The sequence below is a fragment of the Triturus cristatus genome, chromosome 5_1 (genome assembly GCF_964204655.1).
Source record: "Triturus cristatus chromosome 5_1, aTriCri1.1, whole genome shotgun sequence".
NCBI lineage: Eukaryota > Metazoa > Chordata > Amphibia > Caudata > Salamandridae > Triturus > Triturus cristatus.
The window spans coordinates 160140979-160155312 of NC_140587.1; positions in this window are offsets into that span (position 1 = coordinate 160140979).

Genomic DNA, 14334 nt, shown 5'->3' on the forward strand with positions numbered 1-14334 from the left:
AGATGCAGTACGTGAAGAAGTTAATGTATGCCATTAATTATTTTCCCGAGATCTACATACTATCCACATATTGGCAATATAAGACAAGAGAGCTTAGAAATTCATCAAGTGGTTCTAAGTAAGGTTTAAACAAAGTGGGTGCAGTCTATATGGTCTGTGTATATGAAGGCCACTCTGCCATCCATTGTGTAATCGATTTCTTTTGCATCATTTTCTATCCTTAGAATATTCGAAGGCACCAAAACTGGATCTGGAGAATTGCTCTGGTGGGGCCCATCTGGAGTCAGTGTGATGAATCTCAGTGGTGCAGTGTGTCCATGAAGGGTTTCCTTCTTCACCAACCTGAAAAGCCTTGTGTGGGCCCTGGGTTAGGACCCACAGGACCTGGGGCCAGTACGCTGCCCCACCTTGTGGTAAAATACCTAGGATGGGGTCCAGCAAGTTGGCGCATGGCTCCCCGGGTGAAGTTTGACCAAGCCACAGGTTAGAGCTCCGGTTGGCCCTGGGGTAGAAGACCCTGTCCTGGGCTCCATTCGCTAGCCCACTGTGTCGTAAATTGCCCGGGATGGGGGTCCCACAGGTGCCAGATGGGCTTGCTTGCTTGACTCAGTCAGAGCTCTGGTTGGTCTGGGGGTGGAGGCCCCCTGCCCGACGTGTCGCAAGGTAGCTGGGATAGGGTTCCGCAGGCCTCAGGAAGGCTCCTCTGCTTGGCTGGGTTAAGAAGCTCTGACTAGGCCCTTGGTCAGAGCTTCAGTTGGCTCGGGTGGTGGAAGCTTTGAGCCCTGGAATTCTCTCTCATGCCCGCTGTGTCCCTTAGATACCAGGACGGTGGCCCACTGGAAATCCCCTTCTTAGCCAGGTGAAAAAGCTCTCAACGGGCCTTGGGTCAGAGCTCTGGCTGGCACGGGGGTGAAGATGCCTAGCCTGGGGCTCCTTTCTTAGGCCCACCTGTGTGGCAAAGTGCCTGTGATGGTGTTCCTCAAGCCCCGGGAGGGCTCCCTGCTTCACTGTGAAAAGGTGTATTCGGATTGTGGGTCAGAAATCCATGAGCCCCTCCCCCCCCCCCCCCCCCCCCGAACCCTGAGGCCCAAGTCGGACTCCCAAGAATCCAGCACGGGGAGCTCCTAGCCCATTCAAGGGCAACTGGAGTCTGATTCATAAGCGACCAAATGACAGTCTTTCAAGCCCGGCCATCAGGGTGCTCTTAAACCAGCCACATGATCACAACTGCAATAAGAATGCATTGCATGCCCAATTGCCCAGACTGTCCTGAAGTCCCAATGAGTCATCATTTTACTCTTTGAGCCCAGCCAGGGCTCCAGGAGGTCAGATACATTTGATCGAATGGCCCCTTCGGTCACTCTGTGTGCATGGATCGCAAGAAAGACATGTTGCCTTCGTCTTGATTAGTAGGGATGAGGTACTAGGGACTAGTTTGTCATCCAGTTGTACTCCCTGGGAGCTGGGAGAGCCTGGACTGGCCTGCCCCTGGTCCAGGTCTGTGGCTGCCTTTCAGCCTGTGACAAGCCTTTCCTCAGTGCCAGTGCCTGCCTTCGGCCAAGGATGTGAAGCTACCATGAAGGGCACCCTGCTCAGGGACAGTCTAGCCAGCACTGTACTGTGATTGATTGCACATACTAGATCTGTTTAGGGGTGGATTGCATGGCTAACTTTGGCTGTTTCAAGAAAAGAGCTTCCACTCTGCCTGGATGGTCTGACTCAATGCTCTATCCTTCGTGGAGGCGACACATCAGAGAGAAGACCAACCAGCTTGGCAGCCTGTGCCTGCCCCAGTGGTGTGACCAGAGTGGATGGGGCACATGGCGCTAGTCCCAGATGCCGCCTGGTGGGCTAGGCTCAAAGCACCATTGCCCTTCTCCACCCAGTGCATTTACACATTAGCTTGGAACAACTTTCCTTGGGGTGTCTTGACCACCCAGGCCAGCACCCCTGTGTCTCACTCAGGCTGTACTACAAGTCACTTCTGACCACTAGTGCCCTTGTGACTGCCCTGTCCACCCTGCCCCAGCAGGGGCTTCCACAGCAGGCTCCTGAGGGGTTTAAAGGTTGGCATGGCCTGGGCATATAGCTCAAGTTCTGTCCAGCAGGTGCAGCGTCCTAGTTGATCCTGCCAGTGGCATATGCGTGTCTCAAATTTGTGCCATGCATATGTAAGTACACAGAGCTGGTACATCGAAACTGCGAATGGCTCAAAAAATTAGTTATGTTTCTTCCGATTCCTCAATCTTTTACTTGGATAACTATGGTAGCTACAGCTAATACATGCTGAAGCTCACACACCTACCAGGATGCATGCAGACCAAACTAACCAGGCTTGCCCGGCTGCTTTGGTGACTATATAAACTTAGCCCAATCACTCATCCCTGTGACGGTGACAATACAATTGGATGTCTGCCCTATCGACTTTCAGTGGCCCCTTCTGTGCCTTCCGTGGTGACCATGGGTAACAGAATCAAGGTCTGATTCTAGAGAGGGATCCTGAGAAACTGCTACAACATCCAAGGAAGGCAGCAGGCACCCAAATGACCCACTCCAGACTCAGGGAAGTAGTGATGAAAAATAACAATACAGACTCTTTTGAGGCCCTGTATTTGGACGGAGTACACTTTAAGGGCCATATGTACTAAAGCATTTTCCCATAGACCTAGAATGGGTAAAACCCTTTGATGCATCTGGCCCTAAATCCTTTAACAAGGATCTATTGGAAGGCAAGGCTAGCGCCAGCAGCTGCTTTACTTTAAACTCCAATAGCATATATTAAATTTGCTGCAGTCAAAAAACATGTAGTTAGATTGAGTTAGTGGTCTACTGTAAATCAAGCTACAACCTGTCCCAGCTCCTGCCTCTTGGCGCCCCCTAAAGGTCTAGATGGAGTGTCCTGGGGGCTTGAAGCATTTATTATGAGTGTTCAAAGCAGGCTGCTCATCTGAATGCTTCAGCTAGGAATAATGTTTCCAGTTCTTTTTCGTTGGTTTTCGGAACTGGGGCAATGATTAAGAGGGTCGGCCTGGGGCATTCGTATTGTGCTGGTAGAGGTGAAATTCTTGGACCAGCGCACTCGAGAGGACCAGACGAGAAATGAGAGCCTCCAGGAGGGACACAACATGACAGGAAGCACTCCTGAGACGGAAACCATGCTCACCTAGCACGTCCCCAGGGGAACCTGATCGCACTATCTCCTGGTTGGGACCCCCTAAAGGCTCTACTGCCTTTGCCCTCCCATGCCCCATCCCGCCTGGGTTTTAAGCCTCTCACCAAGGTAGGGGATGGGGGAGCACGAGCCTGGCAGCATAGCTCAGGCTGCCGCATAATCTGATTTGCAGTGGTCAAGCCTTGGCTCCCGTCAGGCCCATGGGTGGCAAATGGCCAACATGCAGGTGGTGCAACTCTCGTTGCCCGGGCCATGTGGCTAGGTTGGGATTTGAAGATTTGTGCCGTCCCACTCGGGTTTGTGGGAGTGCTGATGGTGGAGCTGCCTTCCTTTGCTGGCGAGGAAGCCGCTTCTGAGCCAAGCACATGGAAACACTCTTTCAGTCATGGAGGCTGACTTCTACAGAGGAAGCCTGAAGGGATGCCAGGCTCCCTCATCATGCTGGCATTGGATGGGCAACGCCACCTTCCTCCTGTTTATCCTGCACCTGCAGGTGGGCGAACGCAACGAGGCCTGTGGACAGCAGACAATGTCTTCTCCCATCTCTCCTGTACCCACAGGTGGGCAAAAGCTGCCTGTGACTCTTGGTGGTGGGTCTCTCAGCTCTCTTGTCAAGAAAGAATGCATGCAACTAGCTGCAAGAAGTATTGTAGGACAAATTGATAACTGACACTTCGAACTAAACAGCAGGAGTAACTATCACCCTTAACCGCTTCTCTTAGACATAGCAGTCTTTACATCCGAGTGATGGTGCTAGTAACAATCTCCATACCACTAATCTCTGTGAGAAGACGTCAATAGAGATAGGCCAAACAAGGTTTCTATCATGGTTGTGAGTAGGATAGTGAGAAATCTAAGTATCTCAATTCCAGATGGGGTAGCATACATAACAAAAACACAGTTAAGATGGCGCTGTCTTTCCCACAAACCATTAAACCTCTAACCGATTTTGTGAACTTTACATCCAGCACCAACAGCACTTTGAATAACAATTAATTGAATCACAAGTGTCGCTGTATTCTCACTTTTTACTATTCATTGATAGTGCAAAAAGATTTGGATAGCTAACATACAGATAACCTCATTTGAAGAACAGTTATGGTGAATTAAGAAAACCTGATGTAATGTTCATCAAAGATGGTACTTCTGGGTTTGCTGTTTCAATCCGTTGTGAAAACTCACAGAACTCCCTTGAACAAGTGTTTGAAAGTAAATTATTATAGTGAGCTAGCTCAAGAAACCAACAACTGTACCACAGTAAAATGTCCTGGTTTTATCATAGGTTGCAGGAAAATGTGGCCACAAAGTACCAAGGTTACTTTAACTAATCCAGGACTACAGATGTCATTCCCCTACACAAACAAAGCATGCCTTACTACTATAATGGACACACTAGAAATGTGGCACGTATTTGTGGACAGTTAATAGATTAGTAAAACTCAATAACTATTTTTTAACTGAATTGTGTAGGGCAGGGTGCAGGCCTATGGGCAGCACAAGGGCCTTCCCTTCCCTCCCTGTGGCATCCGGTGCAGGGATGGGGAGACTATTCCTCACAGGTCGGCAGAACTACCAGATGTCCAGAGCGGACACTTCGTGTGGTCTTAATAGTTGAGGATAAACAGCTTTCAAGGCAGGTCCAAAGGGACAGGGGGTTTGGCTGGGGACTTACCCTCTCATTAGCTCACCCAGCTCAAGGAAGGTGATAGGCACCGACCCAGGGCACCCTGATGGGATGTCCATCCCTACCCATGGTAGGGTGGTGCAATCCAGGGAGGACTCTCATGCCCCTAAAAGGTGTTGACCAGAGACGGGACCTCCATGAAAGCACAGCAACCAGGCAGAGCCACCAACCCTGTCTAGGGCATGGTGGCATCAGACTGGGGAGGAGTCTGGACTTCTGTGAAGCCCAGCAACCAATCCTGTCTTGAGCACAGTGGCATCAGACTGGGGAGGAGTCTGGGGCTCCTGAGGGTTGAACAGTTCCTGTACTTTCCAGTGAGAGGCAGGTGAAGCCACGGCTTTCACCAGAGAGACCCGGTCCCCGCATGCCAGGGGTCCAGGCACTAGGCAGCGCTTCCTAGCCTTATGGGGAAAGGAGGCATCAGACCGGGATGGTGTCTGGAGCTCTTGCGGGCTGAAAACTTCCAGTCATACACAGTGAAAGCTGCAAGCACCGTTGTGATTGGTCGGGACGCCGCCCAGCCAGGAGCCTATGGGGAGGCCATGTTCTCCGTGCAGGCTGCATGAGCAGAGTGCGCATGACTCGTTTGGGCAGCCCCAGAGGGACGATCAAACAGTCTTTGAGCACTCAGGAGTGGGCACACCACTCCCCCCTGCCCTGCTCGCAGAGCAGCCCCGCCCCGCCCCGCCCGCAACCAAACATAAAATGGTAATAATTGAAAGATATTACCATTTTATGTTTCTGCCTCTAACACAGCGAGAAAGCAGTGGGGTGACGCTCCTCCGCCCTAGTGAAGGAGCCGCCCCTGGTGAAAGTCAGAGGAAACTCTGACTTTTGCCTAGGAGGCCTGGTCCTGCAGGCTAGGGCTCAAGGCACTGGGCAAGACCACCAATTAGCTTGCTGGCTTCAAAATCACGTGCAGGGTAAAACGTAATCAGTGATGCTTGATTCTCAAGGCAAGGCCAACCAATGGACAAGTATGGGTGTCCCAACTCAATGAACTAAGTTACCAGCTATCAGCCCTACTTTAAAACCTCTCTACTGCTGACAAAGGCCCATAAAACGTTGACCTTTCTCTTTCTGTTGGCTTTGTGCTGCATTTGAGAGGCACTGGCCTCAGTGCCCTGCTCTAGGCAGAGATAACGCTTGCACTTATAAAGCAACTTTCTGAAGATCTAAAGAACAAGAACTTTATACTAGAAACTGAATTGAATATTTTTTAAATTGCAAAAACGCGTAAGGAAAGTTTAGTTTGCGGCCCACGAAAAAACAACTGATAGCATAGCTGCCTAAAGTGCACTTCTGTAGACAGTATCTCGCTGCAAGTAGTGACATCAGTGACTCTGCAAACAGCGCCACCTAGCACTGGATGGGTGAATTGATTCAACATTTTCTGGGAAATGAGGACACTGCAAAGATGGTGACTCCTTCAATATTTCACTTATGTAGGTTACTCAAGGATCTTCAAGAGTTTTTCATCTATTTATCCACCCATCTCTCCATCCCTTCAAATGATCATCCAGTCATATTTTCTTCCATCCATCTATCCGTCCTTTCATATATATCAATCCTTTTTTTCTTTTTTTAAACAAATTTTTATTTGTCAATGTTCACATATATTGCAGGGCTCTGCACTCCAGAGACAACTGCACAATCAGTCCATAAAAAAATCTTAGCTTTGACAGTTTTCACATGAATGCAAAAGAAAGATGAATACCAATATAACGGGTAACCCCAACTCCCCCCCCCCCCGATCGCACTTAGTTCTTACATTCCTGAATAAAGCTTATAAATACAGCAGGAGGTCCTACCCCCTCGGGCCGCCCCACAGCACCTACGCACTCCGTTACTCAAATAAATCAGCCCAACGGATGAGCATCCGTCGCTGGTGGTGGATCTAGCAACAAGCCCCGATAATCAGCCCAGCGTTTCCAGATCTTGTAGTGTTTGTGTGGGCACCCCCTAGCAACAAAGATGGGTTGTTTGAGCCCCATGCAGGAATCAAAGCCATTCTTCCACGCGGCCACTGAGGGAGCCCTCGGCGCCTTCCATTCCCTGGCAATGTCCCTTTTCGCTAAAATGAAGCCTAATTGCATCAGGTGCCTCTTATAAATATTGCCCCCTATCCCTTCCATAACATGGAGCAGAGCCAACCGCGATGTGTGGAGGCGTTCCCACCCCAAAACCTCAGAGAGGCAGGCAAACACTCCCCTCCAAAAACGGTCAAGGAAGAACAGTGCCAAACGGTGTGTGAAGGTGCCCTCCTCCCGACTGCATCTAAGACACATTGGAGATGGTATCAGCCCCGCCCTCCACAATCGTACTCGTGTAAAGTATACCCTGTGGAGGTATTTGAATTGAATGAGGCGGAGTCGAATGGCTATGACCGCCCCACGTGCAGCAGCCAGGGCCTCAGTCCAATCCTCCTCCTCCAGAGGACCCACATCCCTCTCCCAGTCCCCCCCGGAGTTTCTGAAGCGAGGAAGAGCAATGAGTAACTAGGGACTGATAAATCTGGGAGATTTTATTGTCCTTGAGATCCCCCATAAATACCTTAGCCTCCAGTGGGCAGAATTCGGACAGGGACTCCACACCCTCCAAGCTGGGAGATAAGGCATGCCTGAATTGAAGGTAACGATAAAACTGGGACTGTGGCATAAGGAATTCCTTCTGTAGATCCTGAAAAGATTTGAGTGTCATCACGTCCCCTAGGGTTGAGATACCTATATTGTCCCATCCCCGGAAACCTTGTAGGGCCGCCAGCTGTGGTAAGCGCCCATTATTCCAGAGGGGAGTCTCCTGGGTCAACGTGCCCCACCACCCCATCCGCCGCAATGCCTGTCTCCAGATCTGGAATACCACCCATGTAGCCGGTGGAAGCGAGCTCCACAATGGCGCTGAGTAAAGGAGTGTATGCAACGAGTAAGTGCCCATATGTCGCTGTTTCACCGCATACGCTGGATCATCCCTATTACCGTACCTCCACTCATTAAGGACCAGCAGATGTGAGGCCTGATAATACGATAGAATATCGGAGGATGCCAGCCCCCCACAGTAGGTGGACAGGAAGCAGGTACGCAAAGCCACCCGTACCCTTCCCCTTCCCATAAGAACTGCCCAAGCACTGCACTAACCTGTCTAAACCATCGGGCGGGATCTGATACGGGTGGTTCTGTAACTGATAAAGAAGCCTGGGGAGTGCTACCATCTTAAAAATTGCAAAAACAACAATTGATGGACAGAATGCAGAACAATATCATACATTCACCCCAGTACAGAGATCTGGGCCTAAATCCATCGTTTTTTTGCTCACCATGCCATTCCAGTTTGAACCCAGCCATATGCAAATCAGTCTTGACCCTGTGCCCCATGGGAACAGTCCAGCCCGAACTGCCAAGCCAGGTCCTCCCTGGACTGGAAACAAGCATCCTAGGACCGGTTTCGGGCTTTTAGCCCTCATCAGCCAGGATAGCTTGATTGCCGGGGCATGGAGAGCACGGGACTCACGTCTGAGCATACCCTTCCCACTCGGGGTGACAATTGCAAAAACAACAATTGATGGACAGAATGCAGAACAATATCATACATTCACCCCAGTACAGAGATCTGGGCCTAAATCCATCGTTTTTTTGCTCACCATGCCATTCCAGTTTGAACCCAGCCATATGCAAATCAGTCTTGACCCAGTGCCCCATGGGAACAGTCCAGCCCGAACTGCCAAGCCAGGTCCTCCCTGGACTGGAAACAAGCATCCTAGGACCGGTTTCGGGCTTTCAGATCTCTTGACTGGGGGAGAATGTATGCATTGTCAGCATTCCGTCCATCATTTATTTGTTGTAACGCTTTTCGCCCTAAGTGGGATGGGTATTCCCAGACGTGGGACCCGTGCTCACTACGCCACTGGAGTTAAGCTATCCTGGCTGATGACGGCTGATAGCCAGAAACCGGTCCTAGGATGCTTGATTCCGGTCCAGGGAAGACATGGCTTGGCAGTTCGGGCTGGACTGTTCCCATGAGGCACAGGGTCAAGACTGATTTGCATATGGCCATGTCTAAACTGGGGTGGTGTAGTGGGCAAAAGAACGATGGATTTAACCCAGATCTCTTGACTGGGGGAGAATGTATGCATTGTCAGCATTCCGTCCATCATTTGTTTGTTGTAACACCATCTTAAAAATGGCTGATCTGCCATATATGGACAGGGTAATTTGTGACCAGACCTTGATGATATCCCGTATGCGTTCCCACACCGGAACCAGGTTACGCTCCCAAGAGACCGCCGGGACATCCAACAGAAATACACCTAGGTATTTCAGGCCCCCTAACGCCAATTGTACAGAAGAGTTCCACGTGCTGGCAGTCTTCCGATCTCCCAGAACCCACAACATAGACTTACGGGGATTCATATATAATCCAGATGACTCCCCAAAAATCTGCATGATACACAGCAGCCGCGGCCCTGTTCTATCCTTGGCCGTGAGAAAGAAGAGGACATCATCTGCATATAATGCGATTCTATCCAATAGCCCCTCAGCCCACTCGAACTCCGCACCTGTGCATCGATGCAAACCCATGCGGCCAAAGGCTCCACAGCTATAGCAAATAGATAAGGGGACAGAGGGCATCCCTGCCGTGTGCCCCGCCGTATAGAGAAGGTGGATGAAGTCACACCGGCCACCCGCACCGACGCCGTCAAATCTGTATACAGGAGCGTAAGATAAGAGAGGAAGCGCGGTCCAAAATTAAGTCGTCGCAACAATGCGAACAAATAGACCCAGCTCAGGGAATCATATGCCCTGTCCATATCTGCTAAGAGAAGCGCCGCTGGTTCCCCCAACCGCTGGATAGCTGCCACTGCCACATGAGCCCATCTAATGTTATGTCTTGTCACCCTCTGGGGCATGAACCCAGCCTGATCCGGGTGGACCAAAGTGGCAATATGCGGCAAAAGCCGATTGGCCAGGGCCTTGGCCAGAATTTTTGCCTCCACATTCAAAAGAGAGATTGGGCGATAGGAAGCATGTTGCTCGGGGGGCCTGTCCAGCTTATGGAACACCACTACCTCTGCATGTCTCCAGTCCGGGGGGAGCGAGCCCTGCTCACGGGTCTCCTCCACTACCGATCGATAACGGGGGGCCAGTTGCACAAAATACAGTCTAAAAAATTCGCTAGGTAACCCATTGGGCCTCGGCGCCTTCCCAGGATTCAGTTCCCCCAACGCCGCTCCCAGTTCTTCGTCAGCGGGAGTTCCAGCTGATCCTTCATCTCATCCGAAGCGGCTTTAGGTGGGAGATCAGCTAAGAATTTATCAACCGTGGCAGCGTGTAAGCATTCCCTGGGTGCATATAGATCCGCATACTATGTGGCGAAGCTTTTCGCGAGGGCTAGAGGATCCGTAAGTGGTTCCCCCGCTGGGCCCCGGACGCCTGGCAGTGCTTGAGAGTGGAACGTACCCTGACAGAGTCGATGTAGCATCTTTCCAGATTTGTCCCCTCATTGATATACTCTGCTACGTCGCCAGCCATGCTTGGCGGGCCTCATTCATCAGAAGGGCTGCATAGGTTTGTTGGGCCAGCATAGGTTGTCGCCGGGCCTGACCACCCTCCGCCTCCCGACTCCTGCGCTCCAATGCCTCTACGTCTGCCTCTGCCTGCAGCAGTACTTCCCTGCGCTCCCTACGCGCTGCCGTGCACCAGGAGATATCCACCCCCCTCAGCGTGGGTTTCAGTGCCTCCAAGAAGGTCCCGGCTCCAGGAACAGATCCCATATTGGTCGTCAGATATTGGTCCATAGCTTTTCTTATGTGCTCTCTATAGCTTTCATTGTGCAGGTGCCACACAGGAGAGGCGCCATCTGAACGGGTGCTTCTGCCGTTCTGTTTGGAGCGTGAGAGCTGCCGGGGAATGATCTGACAGACCCCTTGGGAGAATCTTCGTAGACACTACTCTACCAACTGGGGACAAAGATATAATCGAGTCTGGAGTTGGAATCATGAATCGCGGAGAGGTTAGTACATTTCCGACCATCCCTGTGGAGGCACCGCCATACATCCACCCAATCAAGCGCCGTCACCAGGGAGAACAACCTCGTGGGATGGCCACCCTCCGGTCCGCCCCCCACCCTCCATCGGTCTTGGGCCAGGTCCATGACATCGTTCCAGTTGCCCCCAACCACTGACAGCTCCTCCGGTATGTCCGCCCATAGTGTCAGGAGCTGCTCCACCAGATTCCATTGCAGGGGGGGGAGGGGCATAGACACTACCTAACACTATGGGATCCTCCCCAAGCATACCCTGAAGAAAAAGATAACGCCCCTGAGCGTCTGTCCATTGTTTAACATGCGTATATGGGACCCTGCGGTGTATCAATATCACCACTCCCCGTGACCCCCTCGTAAAGCCAGCATGAAAGACCTGTTGAAACCCATAACGCTGCAAACAGAGGACCTTGGTACCCAACAGGTGAGTTTCCTGTAACTTGAGGATAACCGCCCCTGCCCGTTTAGCCACCTGCAGGATGGCCCCCTGCTTAATCTTGTTCAAAGCACCACGGACATTCCAACTAATAATGCGGAGAGTACCCGGGGTCACCTGCCGCCCAGCAGGTATGCCAGCCATCTAGGACTGTGTTTACAGCGACTGAAAAGAAGAAGAGAACTTGCCTGTGCATATGCGAGGAGTGACGGACCCTTAAAAGAACGTGCGATCTGTGCCCCACCACCCAACAAACCCCCCACCCTACACCTCAAACATTGAAGCATCTGTCGCGGCGGGACTGACCAATGGGATGAGGTCCAGCCCGACCAATGGAACCCCAACTTACAGCCCATACCAGCAACAGCTCAGCAGGGTACCGGCCCTAGTCCATGTCTCTCCGAGCAACGTAGCAAAGACTAGGACCCCACAGTACCATACAGATCCAACGATCAGGGTGCTAATGTCTGCCGCCCCGTGGCGGAACTCCTCCGGGAAGAAGCCCCACAGGACGGAGAGCGACGCCGGGAGGAGGAGTCCGATTCCCTGCCAGGCGGCGTGTGCGCCCGCACCGTCTCATCAGTCCATTTCAAGACCTCCTCCGGAGAGTCAAAGAAGTGGGTGCAGGAGCGATAGACAACTCGCAAGCGTGCCGGAAACAGGAGAGCATATGGAAGCTTGAGGTCTCTCAGACGGGCTTTTGCCGCCATGAAGGACTGCCACTGCTGCTGCACAAGCCGCGTGTAGTCAGGAAAAATGTGAATACGTACATTGTCATAGAGCAGGGGCTCCTTGAGGCGTGCCTGTTTAAGTATAACGTCACGGTGAAGATAATTCAATAACTCTGCGATCACAGGCCGCGGGCGAGCTCCAGGTAGGGGTTTCTGCAGGAGTGCCTTGTGGGCCCGCTCCACAACAAAGCATCTGGACAATGCATCCGGAGGGAGCCAACTTTCCAACCATTGCATGAGAAAGCGTTCCGTGTTACCTCCTTCGCATCCCTCCGGAAACCCAACCAAGCGTAAATTATTGCATCGGGCCCGTCCTTCGGCATCTTCCACACGCAGTGCAAGGCCCTTCTGGGCAGCCTCCATGGCGACCACTTTATCTTTCAGTATGACAACATCGTCCTCCACCCAAGAGATGCGAGTCTCAGCCTCTGCGATGCGCGACACCGCGTTACGCAAATCTTGCCACAGAAGCATAACGTCCGCACCAACCGCCAATATCTTGGCATCCAACATGTCCCTAGATTGAGTGATAGCAGCCATGAGTGCCGCATTATCGGGCATGGTCCTCTGCTGCCCACCGGAACTGCCAGCTGCTGCCCCCGGACCAGGGAATTGGTCAATGGGCCCCTCCTTGGGCGGGTCACTACCGCCTTTGTCCCTTGTCATGGCCTCCTTCCAGGTCCCCCCCCGCACGTCCAGGAAAATCTGAGGTGAAGGCGGCAAGTGGAGTCCCCCCACCATGGCCTCCCCGCGACCTGACTTGGCCACTGAGTAGGAGCCCGTACGGGGCAGCCCTCAATATAGAGCCAACCGGCCAACTGCAGGCCTCCGCCGCGCAGGATTCAGTGAAGTGTCCACAAGCTGCCCTCAAGCGGCCAAACTGACCGCCAATGCCATTAAGCCCTGCAGCCCAGGCGAGACGCACTCTGTCCGCCGTGCCAACCCTGGCACACTCAAGCCCCCAGTCTGCGAGGAGCCACCAAGGTCAGATATGTGGTCCGATCAACCACCAACATGGGCGTCCTCTTATGTCCGTTGAGGGGGCTGAGAGGAGAAGATCCTGCAAATAAAGAAAGAAGGGGGGCCCCAGGTAAGCCCTGTGGCCCGCCGACAGCCCCTCAGGCCACAGCCACCACCGCGGCTCGAGGACGCCGCCGAGCTCCTGCCGCCATACAGATCAAAGGGGGAGAAGCGCCAATGTTGCCTGCCGGGGCCCAGTGCCACACACCCTCCAAATCTGCCACACCGCTGACGGAGGAAGCCCCATGCCGCTGCGAGGACATGGTCCCTCCAAGGGGACCGCAGGCTCCCTCACTCACTGTGCCGAGTGCAGCGCGGGCCCGTCACCCCCCGCCCCCAGGCACCACTCCTCACCTCCGCGTTCCGAGTTGACTGCCGAGCCGCCCAGCTGTCCCCGGCCTCGATCCGCAGCACGGGTAACTGTATATCCATCCTTTTAACCATAAACCCTTTTACTCTTCCTTTCACCATCTTTTCACTGATCTATCCATTCTTCCACCCATTATCACTCTCACCTTTTGATCATTTGTCTTCGATCAGCCCTTTGTCACCCTTCCATCTAACCATCTTATCTTCCATATAAGCATTCATTCTTCACCCTTTGCTCCATTCTTCCATCCTACCTTTGTTTTCCTTCTTTCTATTCATGCTTCTTTCCTTCCACACCTTCCCTATTTATTTCTATTCCCATTCCTTCTACCCATCCGCCCCACTTTACTTTTTCTTTCTTACCTTTCTCATGCTTGCCTTTTCTGTTTGTTCCGCTTTCCATATTCCGCCCCTATTTTCATAAGTTCTCTTTAGTTCCTTCGCTGCTTGCATCAGCCTGTGGCCCACATCCTTCTGGGATGGTACTCCCTAACAGTGTCCTTTAGAAACATTTTGTGTGCAAACAGAAGAGGCACACAAGCAACTCAAAGTTTGAGTGGGGCCCAGTGAAGCAGCTCTTGTTGGGTTCTGATATCAGTAATAACTGTGCCAAACCCAGTAAAGATAACAATCTGACATACAGTCATAGGTTTAGCCAATACTCAGTGATGTATTCTGTGCACTGTCCTAAAAGTAACAGAGCAATGTCAGCAGTGTGGGCTGTGTGAGAGGAAGAAGAGATGCAAGTGTGCAAACCATGGTTTCATTGTGTTCAGTCAGTTCCAAACACCAATCTATCCGTTTGAAGACAGTCATGCCGAGCCTATGTTATACATGCAATGATGAAAGTCTTAAAATAACTAAAAATCACAACTGACTAAGTAGA